This window comes from Mandrillus leucophaeus, unplaced genomic scaffold (genome assembly GCF_000951045.1).
Source record: "Mandrillus leucophaeus isolate KB7577 unplaced genomic scaffold, Mleu.le_1.0 Scaffold25, whole genome shotgun sequence".
NCBI classification, from domain to species: domain Eukaryota; kingdom Metazoa; phylum Chordata; class Mammalia; order Primates; family Cercopithecidae; genus Mandrillus; species Mandrillus leucophaeus.
The window spans coordinates 5,332,315-5,343,876 of NW_012102587.1; the positions used below are offsets into that span (position 1 = coordinate 5,332,315).

An 11,562-nucleotide genomic window follows, 5' to 3' on the forward strand; every position below is an offset into this window, starting at 1 on the left:
AAAAAAAAAAAAAAAAAAAAAGAACTAACACGAGGTTCAAGCCAGGAGGCTGACATGCTTTGATTTTGGTTTTAAAAAGATCACTCTGGGTCAGGCATGGATTATGCCTATAATCCCAGCACTTTGAGAGGCCAAGGAGGGCGAATCTCGGGGTCAGGAGTTCAAGACCAGCCTGGGCAACATGGTGAGACCCCATTTCTATAAAAAATTTAAAAATTAGGCAGACAGTGGTGCACACCTGTGGTCCCAGCTACCAGGGAGGCTGAGGTAGGAGGTTGAGTGAGTCCAGGAGGTGGAGGTTGAGCCCAGGAGGCAGAGGTTGCAATGAGCTGAGATCGTGCCACTGCACTCTAGCGTGGACAACAGAGCAAGAAGCCGTCAGAAAAAAAGAAAACAAAACTACTCCGGCTGTGGTGGGGAGATTGGGCTGTGAGGGGTGGATGTGGAACCAAGGTTAGGACCCTGTTCCGGGGGTCCACACACAGTGGGGTCCAGAGGGCTAGAGAGGGTAATCAGCTCTCAGATCACAGATTTGGAGAGATTGCAGGAGGAAGGGAGCAAGAGAGCTGAAGACTAAACAGAACAGTCTTCCTCCAAACCCCAGAGGAACCAGAGGCAAGGTTTGAAGTTTAGATCCCCAGAGGTGCTTTGACACCAGGGACATGGGTACTCAAAAACCAGGAAGGAAATGGGGGAGGGTATGAATTTCCCAGAACATCAGCCAGCAGTAGAGACGTGCTTCCATGAGCTGGCAGGCGTGTATACATAGATGGTATTATTAGAAAGAGGCCCGGCAAGCTTCTGTGGGCATCCCTGTGGGCATTTGATCTTTGTTGACCGCATCAATTAGAAAAGAAAAAAGGCTGCCAATCTACAGACGGGGGAACAGCCATTCTCACCTGCTGATGGTTCTGGACAGACGCTATTCCGAGCAGCCACAGCAAGAGGAGCTCGCCCTCAGTCCTTTCTCAGCTTTCCCATCTGTGTTTCGCCACCCCTCAGTGCCCAGATGTTCTCACCTCACTTCCTGCTGTCTGGTCCTGTTCTCAGGCACAGGTTGCACAGGCTGATTCACATGCAGGAATAAATGGCTAGTTACAGCTCCATTCCTACTCCTTCCTAGGCACTTGATGAAAACCTGAAGTTCTAGGCCGTGGGAGGTCTTCAGGGGAGGACCTCAGACCTTTAATTCACATCACTAGGATGGAGGGATCTACCCCTCGTCCAAAAAAAGCTCAGACTCCTGAGTTCTCACGCAAAGCACCAGGTAAGGACAATGCGTCGCATGGGACAATGCGTCGCGTGAACCCTCATGGAGAGCCTGAGCAGTAGCCCCGAGCCTTCCTTTCCTTGCAGCCTTTTGCAGGCAGCTACCAAAAAAGCTCTTGCCCTTTACAGATTCCCAAACATATTCAAAAGCTTGACTCTGTTTCTCAGTTTAGTCATTGCCACTATAACAAACTTAGACGAGGGACTTTAAAAACCACTTTTCCCTAAGCGTGGTATTGAGGGCTTCTCTTTCCCCATTACCATCTCTCAAGGCGGTCCCTACATCCCAGCCAACCAGCAGGCACTCACCAGATGTTCCTGGGAATTGCTCTCTTAGAAAGTCAGAGGCCCAAGTCATTCACTAAAGAAGAAGCTTTCATCTTCCAACAGGAGCAAGTCTACTCGGGAAACACATTAGGAAAAAAACTCATGCATTTCAATTTCAATTTTAAATTATTTAATTAGCTGGGCTTATCTTTCTGCCGTCATAGTTTACACAGAGTTATCTCCCAGAAATGAAGTCAAATCTGTCTTGTAACTGAGACATACACCTTCCTCACTATTGCTCATCCCAACTGCATGCCCACTCGTGTCCTCCCCCTTCCCTCTTCCCGCAGACGCATGCTCTGTGCTTCCCACAACCTGCACAGGAACAGCCGCTGCAGATCTGGTACCGACCTCCAGGTAACCAGATAAAAGCCGCCACGGGGTGACAGCTGCAAAGTACTCCATTGTGAGAGAAAATGAGATTCAAGTGTCTAGATTCTGCACTGAGCTCTTTCCAAAGTGAAATATGATTTGCAGCCTACCAGGAAGCCAACCTCATCCAAGAGCATGACAGGACCCTGCTTGGTCCCCTCCCTCCCTCCCCAGCTAAGCTGTCCTCTTGATAGCATCACAAGGCTTCCCTGGATGCCGCCTCAACAACAGACGCAGCGGAGACTGCACTCAGCCACAGGCTCTTCTTCAGACTCCCTGTGACCTCTGCTGTCCTTGAAATGTCAGAGCACCCTGGAGAACCACAGCCACACCTACAGCCCACCCATCCTACATGCTGACCACACCCAGGTGGATCCAGGTCCTCGGCCCCTGATCTACAGATACACACGATGCTAGCAGCCAGCCAGCTCTGGATGGCTGGACAGACAGACAAAGAGGACATGAAGACCTGAGTTAGGAAGCGGGAGGAGGAAGGAAAGGATGTTGGTGGCAGGCTTGGCACTGTTAGACGTTCAGCTGTGCTCTCCTGGCCCCTCACAGCAATCCTCACTTCACAGAGGAGACCCCGGGTCTCAGAGAGTCAAGAGGTTACAGAAGCCTCAGGGCCCTTTAGTCACCGCTTACTGCTGGAGGCTGATTCTAGGATGGGGGGTGGGGTGCACTTCAAAGGGAAAGTGGATGCCCCTCTGTCTCCCAAGGCCATCCCCCTTCCTCCTCCAGCCCTCAGGAGGGGCAGCGCCATGGGCCACCCCAGGACTGGGACTGGCCCCTCAGCAAAGCCCCAGGCAGCCTCTGTCACCCTGTCCCACCCACAAATGCCAAACCCTACCCTTGTGAATTTTTATGAGCAGCATTTTTTAAATTGTGGCTTTGGTTATAGACAGTCCCATTCCTTTCCTGCATCCGCTCCAGAGAACAGGGCAAGGCCAAAGGGTCAGAGGTTCGAGGAATGTGGGGTGGTGTGGGGGGTAAAAGGACATAGCTGAGAAGTCCCCAGACCCTAGCTCCACCAGGAGGTAAGACTACCAAGCCATTAAAATGCACATCTCTGGGTTGGGGATCAAAGGGCGATTCCCCGTTTTCCATTGGGGATGTCCAGTGATATGATTTGGCTCTGTGTCCCCATCCAAATCTCACGTGGAATTGCAATCTCCAATTTGGGGTTGGAATCTGGTAGGAGGTGATTGAATCATGGGCGCGGATTTCCCCCTTGCTGTTCTCATGATAGTGAGTTCTCACAAGATCTGGTTGTTTGCAAGTGTGTGGCTCTTCCCCCTTTTCTCTCTGTCTCCTCTTGCCATGTGAAGATGTGCCTGCTTCCCCTTCACCTCCTGCCATGATTGTAAGTTTTCCGAGGCCTCCCCAGCCATAGTTCCTGTACAGCCTGTGGAACTGCAAGTCAATTAAACCACTTTTCTTCATAAATTACCCAGTCTCGGGTAGTTCTTTATAGCAGTGTGAGAACAGACTAATACAACCAATGTCTGTGGCAGGCCCTGTACTTGTCTAGGGTCAGCAGGTCCTGGAACACCCAGAGCATCATCCACTACCCCTTCTCTAGTGGACACAACCCTAAGACTAGAGTTGCCACATGAAAGACCAACGCAATACAGGGGCCATACTTATATGAAGAATGAAATCTGAAATTATATCTGAAATTCAAATTTAACTGGGCATGTTGTATTTTTATTTGCAAAATCTGACAACCCTACCCAGGCCCAGGAATCTCCAGATGGGCAAATCTCAGGGGCCCACACCCACCAACAGCGTCAAATCCCCCAGCTGCTGAGAGGGGAGGCCAGAGTGGCAGGCCCAAGAAACAGCTCTCAGACAGAGGGACTCCCTTCCCAGGTACGAGAAGTCCCCCAGTGAGGACAGCTGGCGACTCCAATGAGGCAGTGTGTGGCAGCTCTCCTGCACCAGGAGGATGGAAGGAGGTGCTTCCCAGGCCCTGCTCCTCCCCATCGCTCCAGAGGCGTGTGCCCTTCTCCTGAGGATTCCCACACAGCCTGTTCCCACCCAGCAGAGTCCTGGTAAGGGCTGGGGCAAGAGTGGTGGCCCAGCCATCGCCTCTGGACTTCTCCCACTTCCTCCTCTTAGAAGCGTTCTTGATGACTCAGGCCTCCCTCATCTGTCCACACATTTTCACAACCAATTACATGGCCCTTTCCACTTCTGTTGTTTTGAGTGCATGAGGGCTCCCAGCTGAAATCAGAAGCCCTGGCAGACGGAGTACCAATGTTATAACCCAGCACAATGCACCGAATCAGTGCTCACCTAAGACATAAAGACCAGTGAAAGCCTTGGGCGAAAAAAGTAATGCCTCTGAGCCACGGTTTCTGCATCAGAACGAAGGGAGCTCTCTCACAGAGGCTGATGGGAAGATTACATAATACAATGCCAAGGGCTCCATGCCAATTTGGCCCCTGAGAGCCAGTTAGTCCATGTCCATTTTCTTTATTGTTTTATTTACTTTTTAAAAAAACAGATGGGGTCTTGCTGTGTTGCCCAGGCTAGTCTCAAACTCATGGCCTCAAGTGATCCTCCCACCTCGGCCTCCCAAAGTGCTGGGATTACAGGCATGAGCCACTACACCAGGCCACTTTATTTTTTGTTTTGTTTTAATTTTAAAACTATTAATATTATTATTTGAGACAGAGTCTTGCTCTGTTGCCCAGGCTGGAGTGCAGTGGTGTGATCTTGGCTCACTGCAAGCTCTGTCTCCTGCATGCACGCTATTCTCTCACCTCAGCCTCCTAAGTAGCAGGGACAACAGGTGCCCGCCACCACACTCGGCTAATTTTGTTTTGTATTTTTAGTAGAGACAGGGTTTCACCATGTTAGCCAGGATGGTCTCGATCTCCTGACCTTGTGATCCGCCCACCTCAGCATCCCAAAGTGCTGGGATTACAGGTGTGAGCCACCGCGCCCGGCCTAAAATTATTTTTAATTGTGGTAAAATATATATGACATAAAAGTCACCATCTTAGCTGTTAAGTGTATAGTTCAGTGGTATGAAGAAAATTCCCAGTGTCATGCAGCCATCATCACCATCCACCCCTAGAACTCTAAACTCCACACCCATTAAATACTCAATCCCCTTCCCTCCTGTGCCCCCAGCCCCTGGCAACCACCAATTGGCTTTCTGTCTCTGTGAATTTAACTACTCCAGGTACCGGGTAACAGTGGAATCATACAGTATTTGTCCTTTCATGACTGGCTTATTCCACTTAGCATAATGTCCTCAAGGTTCACCTATGTCATGGCCTGTCCTTCCTTCCTTATTGAAGCTGAGGAATCATTCCATCGCGTATGTCTTACTCTGTTTATCCACTCACCTCCTCATGGACACGGGTCGCTTCCACCTCTGGCCTATCGTGAGAATGTCGCTGTGAGTATGGGTTTGCAAATATCTCTGAGACCCTGCTTTCAATTCTGTCGGGTATACACTCAGAAGTGGAACTGCCAGATCTTATGTTAATTCTGCTTCATTTTTTGAGGAACCATCATACTGTTTTCCATAGCAACTGCACCATTACACATTCCCACCCACAGTGCACAAAGGTTCCAATTTCTCCATGTCCTCCAACAGTTGCTCTTCTCTGCTTTTTTTTTTTTTTTTTTTTCAGATGGAGTTTCGCTCTTGTTGCCCAGGCCAGAGTACAATGGCACGATCTCAGCTCACTGCAACCTCCGCCTCCTGGGTTCAAGTGATTCTTCTGCCTCAGACTCCCAAGTAGCTGGCATTACAGGTGCATACCACCAAGCCCAGCTAATTTTTGTATTTTTAGTAGCAGCGGGGTTTTGCTATGTTGGCCAGGCTGGTCTCAAACTCCTGACCTCAGGTGATCCACCCACCTTGGCCTCCCAAAGTGCTGAGATTACAAGCATGAGCCACCGTGCCTGGCCCTCTCTGTTCTTTTAATAGCAGCCATCCTAAGGGTGTGAGGGGGCTGTTTCCTTCCTCTTTGGATCCACACACCTTCGAGCCCCGCTCATAGCAGGCACTCCATGGATGTTCACCCTGTGAACTAGATTCTCTCCTGAGCTTTCTCCCCTGGTCTTCTGGCTCTTAGGAGGCAAACAGGCTGTTTCTCTTCCTGCAGGGGACCTTGGGCCTTGTGGCACTTGGGGATTATTTACAGCCAGGGCCACTCCTGTTCTCCCCTTGCACAGGCTCAAGGATGAGCCCTTCTGGGGGAGTGGGAGGCAGGAGGCCAGACACATGTTGCCTGATTCTCACCACCGGGCAGTCTCAGCCTTGTGGCTTTCTGCTGGTGCATCCAAGTTAACCTGCCCATCAGCTCCCACAGGACTAAGGACAAACGCACACCCCGTGACAGTGGATCTGGGGTCCTTGTGACTGCTGCCTCCTTTCCAGCTGTAGGCACCGACTTTGCTCCTGTTCCCAGTTCCTAGCAATAGGCTTCCTGCCCCCCCAAACCTAGCTCTCTCTGTCCACCCAAAGGCTGAGTGGGTGGCAGCCTGAAATCCCACCAGATGCTGTCTCCCGAAGTCCCCACACACTCACCCAGGTGCCCAGAAGCCAACCTCACACTGACTCAGCAGCACATGCAGGAGAAGGCATGACAGGGAAGACACCCAGGAGGTCATGGAAACAGTAAGCTCTGATGGAGGGAAGGCCTGGAATGATCTAGAACAAGACTGGGGATAGTAGGTCTGTGTAGGCCTGCCATTCTTCCCATCCAGGGGGACGCTTCAACATGACTTTGGTGCCACAGAGACCTGGATTCAAATAGCAGCTCCTGCCAGGTACAGTGGCTCACACCTGTGATCCCAGCAATTTGGGAGGCCAAGGCAGGGGGATCCTTGAGCCCAGGAGTTGGAGACCAGCCAGCCTGAGCAACATGGTGAAACCCTGTCTCTACAAAATACAAAAAAAAAAAAAAAAAAAAGCCAGATGTGGTGGCATGCACCTGTAGTCCCAGCTACTCAGGAGACTGAGGTGGGAGGACCACTTGAATCTGGGAGGTGGAGGTTGCAGTGCACCAAGATCATGCCATTGCACTCCAGCCTGGGTGACAGAAGGAGACCCTGTCTCATTAAAAAAAAAAACACAAAAAACAAAATAGGGGAAAAATAGCAGCTCCATGAGTACATGCTGTGTGACCCCAGGCAAGTCTGTTTACCTCTCTGAACTTCATTTGGCAAATGAGGATAACAACAGGCAAGTCACAAGGTCACTGTGGGGCTTCGAAAGGAAATCCACACGGAGGGATGGCACCCACCTGATTGCTGCTGTTTCGTGCAGAGACCTCCTCCTGCCACCCGCTCTCCCGCTGCTGAAATCCCACACACAGACCCGGGGTTGGAGGGAAAAAACGAGATGAAAGGATAACGGCCTTCCTTTTTCCGACATGAGGCAGCTTGTTCTTAAGGGAAAAACAGCCCCCTCTGCAGCACCACCTCCACTGCATCCTCTCTTTGTGTTTGGGCTTCTGGGGGAACAACAGGTCCCACGGTGGTGGTTTCCTTCCAGGATCCCCCTCCCTCCAGAAATTCCCCAATGGCTGCCAAGCTCAGTGGTAAGAAAAATGAACAATTTCCAGATCAAGGCCAGCACGTTTCAGAGGCATGGAGTGGAGGCCACGCCCCTCCTGACTGCCCCATGCCCCGCAAACAGTCGTAGGTCACCTGGGCCCACACTCCCAGTGTCACTTACCTCTCAGAATGCACGGAGGAGGACACAGTGAGACTGCGGCAGAAGGCCTTGCGGAGGGGAAGGTGGAGGGGGTCATCTCCCCGACACTTGTCGCTCTGCCCCTGCCCCACATCCTGGGCAATTAGACTACTGCGGTGGGGGAGGGGCATCCAAGGCGGAGGCAGGTACTGGGCACCCACGATACACCTGGGACTTGGAGACAGCGACCCTGGCGTTCAATAAGCATCCATTTAACGGTTCCCCAGGCATGGTGCTGGGACTCAGGGCACAACAGGGGCCAAAACAGACCCTCACGGGGTGCCTGGAGGAGTGGGGGCATCCAGAGAAACACGTGGAGCGTGTGGCTGCCTTTGCCGCCCTCCTCCTCCCTGCCCTCCTCCCTGGCCCCGCGTGGCTGGTGTTCAAAGCCCCTGTGCGCTCTGCTCACTTGAAACCGACTCAGCTGAGGGGCTGTGCAAATAGCAGAGGCTGAACAGAGGAGTGAAGTCCCTGAGTGAGAAACCGCCCCAGGAAAGGCAAGCCAGGTGTCAGGGTGGGGAGCTTGGTTACCACCGTGGGTGCAAGGAGATGGAGACTGAGCAGGGCCTGGACATGGGCGGCCTTCAGGAAGGGCCGTCACCCTCCCTGCCCGGGCAAGTTCAAGGGCAGCACCAAACAGCAAACTCGCATTTTCCACCTTTTATTCCAGGAAGGGCGCTGTGATGCTGCGGCGGGGAGGGGCAGGGGACCTGGGACCGGGATCTCTGACTAAGCCTGAGTCAAGGCTGCCTTCCACTGGTCCCCACCCACCCTTGCAGGCCACTGAGCCGTCTCTCCTGGCTCAGCCTCTCCCACTTGTTGCCCCCACCCTCAACTCCTTCAGTGACTTCCTTACCTCTTCATAAAGTCCAGGCTCTCGTCTTCTCTCCCACTGCCGCCAACAGCGCCCAGCACCCAGCCTCTCCCACCACCCGGCTCCCATCCTCCCAGCCTGTCCTCCTCCTGTCCCACTGCCTCACCATACTCCTGCTCCTCAGGTGCTCCCGATGTCCTCTAACTGTCCTTCAAACCCAGCCCAGTAGCAGGTCCTCTCAAAGGCTTCCTGCCATCCCTTCCCTTCCCTGGGTAGGTATGGAACCCCTTGCCCAGGCCTCCTCCACCCCAGCCCTGCTCCCTCCCGAGAGGCCAGGGGCTGCATCTCACATCTGTATTTTTGTGCCTGGCGTACAGCAGGAAAGGAATGAGGATTTCACTGAGCACCTACTGTGTGCTGGCCACTGTTATGAAGGTCATCACAGGGAATGTTCACAACAAACCATGACATGGTATTGTCTCATTTTTACAGGTAAGGAAACTGAAGCCTCAGGGGAAGAGAACTTCAGAATTTCAGAGCTAAGAGTCTTCTTTGACTAAAGTAGGCCCCCGATGTTTCCTGGGAGAGGTGGAGCTTGAGTGGGCTTAAAAAACAATGAGGATTCTGACAAACACAAAAGAGGGACAGAGAGAGAGAACTAGAGCATTCCAGACAGCGGGGACTGAGATAAAGGAAGGTGGGGAGGCAGGAAAGCCCAGGAAGTGACTGGCAAGACTAGGCGGTTTAGTAGAGAGTCGGAGGTATACTTACACAAATTACTGGGCGCAGTGACTCACACTTGTAATCCCAGCATTTTGGGAGGCCAAGGTGGGAGGATTGCTTGAGCCCAGAAGTTTGAGACCAGTTTGGAAAATATAAAGAGATCCTATCTCTATTTTAAAAAAGAAAAGAAAGAAAAAAAAGAGAAGAGGAGGGGAGGGGAGGGGAGGGGAGGGGACGGGAGGGGCAGCAGAAAGCCTAGAATGGCAGGAGGAACACCAAGCCTGCCACGGACATGGGACATTTCTGAGCAGGCTAGGCAGTGTTCCAGGGACGGAAAGCGCTTGTGGACAACTTCCCTGTCAAAACCCTTCCCAGGAACTTGAGGGGCCAGCGTGAGAGACCCTGTGACCTCAGGCTCCAGAGATAGCTCAGCAAGGTGAACCCCGCCATGGCCACTGGTCAATGACTCACTTCTCCTCCCAGGCGCCCTCCCAGGGCTGGGCGCTCCTTCACGCGGCCTCCCTTAGCCCTTGCTCTGGTCTCTCTGCAGCTGGGGTCAGTGTTCCCAGTGAAGTCAGTGTGTGGAGCACACATGCTTCGTACCCATGTTCATGCCTGTGTGTGTGTGCACATGTATGTGGGGCCTGTGTGTCTCTTTCTCTGAGACCCACTCGAGATCTGCATGCAGCCTGGGCCCCCTCCCGGACTGCTGCAGCCAGATGCACCCGGAGCCCCAGCCGTCAGCCCGGGGAGACGTGCCCCTGCCGAATTCAGAGAACGATGCAGAAGGATTCAGGAAATGAGGACCATTCATGAGCCCAGTGACTGATGAAGAGCACCTCCCTCACATCCGCTGCCAAACTAACCCGGAGAAGAGACAGACGAAGACCCTAGATGATTGCAATTTGGGAACACTTCCAACTCCAGCTCACTGCACTTGTTCCAAAATGATCAGAGGGGAGATTTGACACATGCTGTGGTCTCACTGGCTCCCATCACCATTGCCTCTGCCCCTCACGGCTCTGCCAGGTGCCTGGCTCTGACTCTTGCTGACACTTCAGGCCCCTCTCCCTTAGAACTGACTGCCATAGGGCTAGTTGCTTATTCTTCAAGTAAAGGGGGCCTGGAGGACTATGGAGGAGGCAGAGCTGCCTGGAGAGCCCCTTGACCCAAGACACTCCCCCCACCCCACCCCACTGCACTTGGGAAGAAAGTCAGGGCTGCAGGATGGAGGCACTGCAGGGGCCCTTCCTATTTGGCGGCAGCTGCAGCCACGCATGCCCCAGCCACAGCATGCAGCACACATCTTCTGTCTCACAGTGATTGAAGATTTTACGAAACCACCGGTCAGACAGATGTCCCCTGAAGCCCCACATTAATTGATTTTTGGATTCTGCAACCCAAGCTCAAGCTCCGAGCTCACTGCTGAGCTCAAAACTCCTGGGTGTCCCACAAGGTCTTAGATGTGGAGTCCATGACGCTGGAGCCAAAGTTGTCAGACACCTGGGCTGCACCTGCCTGTGCAACGAGCCTGGGAAAGCAGCTCTGGGATTGCACCCTCAGTGCCAGGGCTGGGGAGCCTCTGAGCTCAGGAAGGCCTTCGGGGACAGGCGCTCGGCCAGCTGCCTGGGTAGGCCACTAATGAGCGGATGTGTTCCAGGCTGTCTGCCCAAGGGGCAGCTGCACCTGGGCTGGAGAGGCGAGACTCCCTGGGGTTCTGCAGCCTCCGTCCTCCTCAGCCTGGCCCGACAGCCCCTCGTCCTGTTAGAGGAGGGCACAGCTGCCTGCCGCCCCTCCTTCCCTCATCTCTGCCTCTCTCATCTTCCTTGAGGAAGATTCCATCAGAGGTTTTAGTTACATATTCCTACACCATGCCTGGAATATAGTAGGTACTCAATAAACCCAACTTTGCCTGAGTTAGTGGTGAGGAAAAGCTGGACTCAGGATCAGGCTGCCTGTGAAGCCTGGCCTGTAGCCTACCAGCTGTCCCAGCCTCAGGGTCCCCACACCCAGACGTGCACGCAGTAACAGAGCACTTCTTGCCTGCAACAGTGCTTGGTTCATAGCGCATGCCAGTTAAGTGATCCATATTATTATTTCATCTTAAGAGAGGAATCCAGCTGTGTCCAAATGAGGGGTTGGGACAAAATAAAAGCTAGAATCCAGTCTTGCAGGTGGGGACATGGCACCTGGGTCTCCACCCTGACCCCTGCTGCCCACCCTCTCACATGTTATCTAGAGACGGCACTCGTTGCGGAATGCTGCAGGAGGTGCTCCACTGGCACGAAGTGGGTGGGCTCTTAGCACAGACCCAAACAGTAAGTGACTTTTCACA

General features: G+C 53.0%; 1 protein-coding gene across 1 annotated transcript in view; it reads right to left on the bottom strand.

Moving 5' to 3' along the window:
* Window positions 1-7,294, bottom strand: part of RALB (v-ral simian leukemia viral oncogene homolog B) — a 56,766-nt gene extending 49,472 nt beyond the window's left edge. The window contains exon 1 of the mRNA XM_011983427.1: window positions 7,239-7,294. The gene's annotated coding sequence lies outside the window, so the exon portion shown is untranslated. The remainder of the gene's footprint in view (window positions 1-7,238) is intronic.
* Window positions 7,295-11,562: the final 4,268 nt, after the last annotated feature.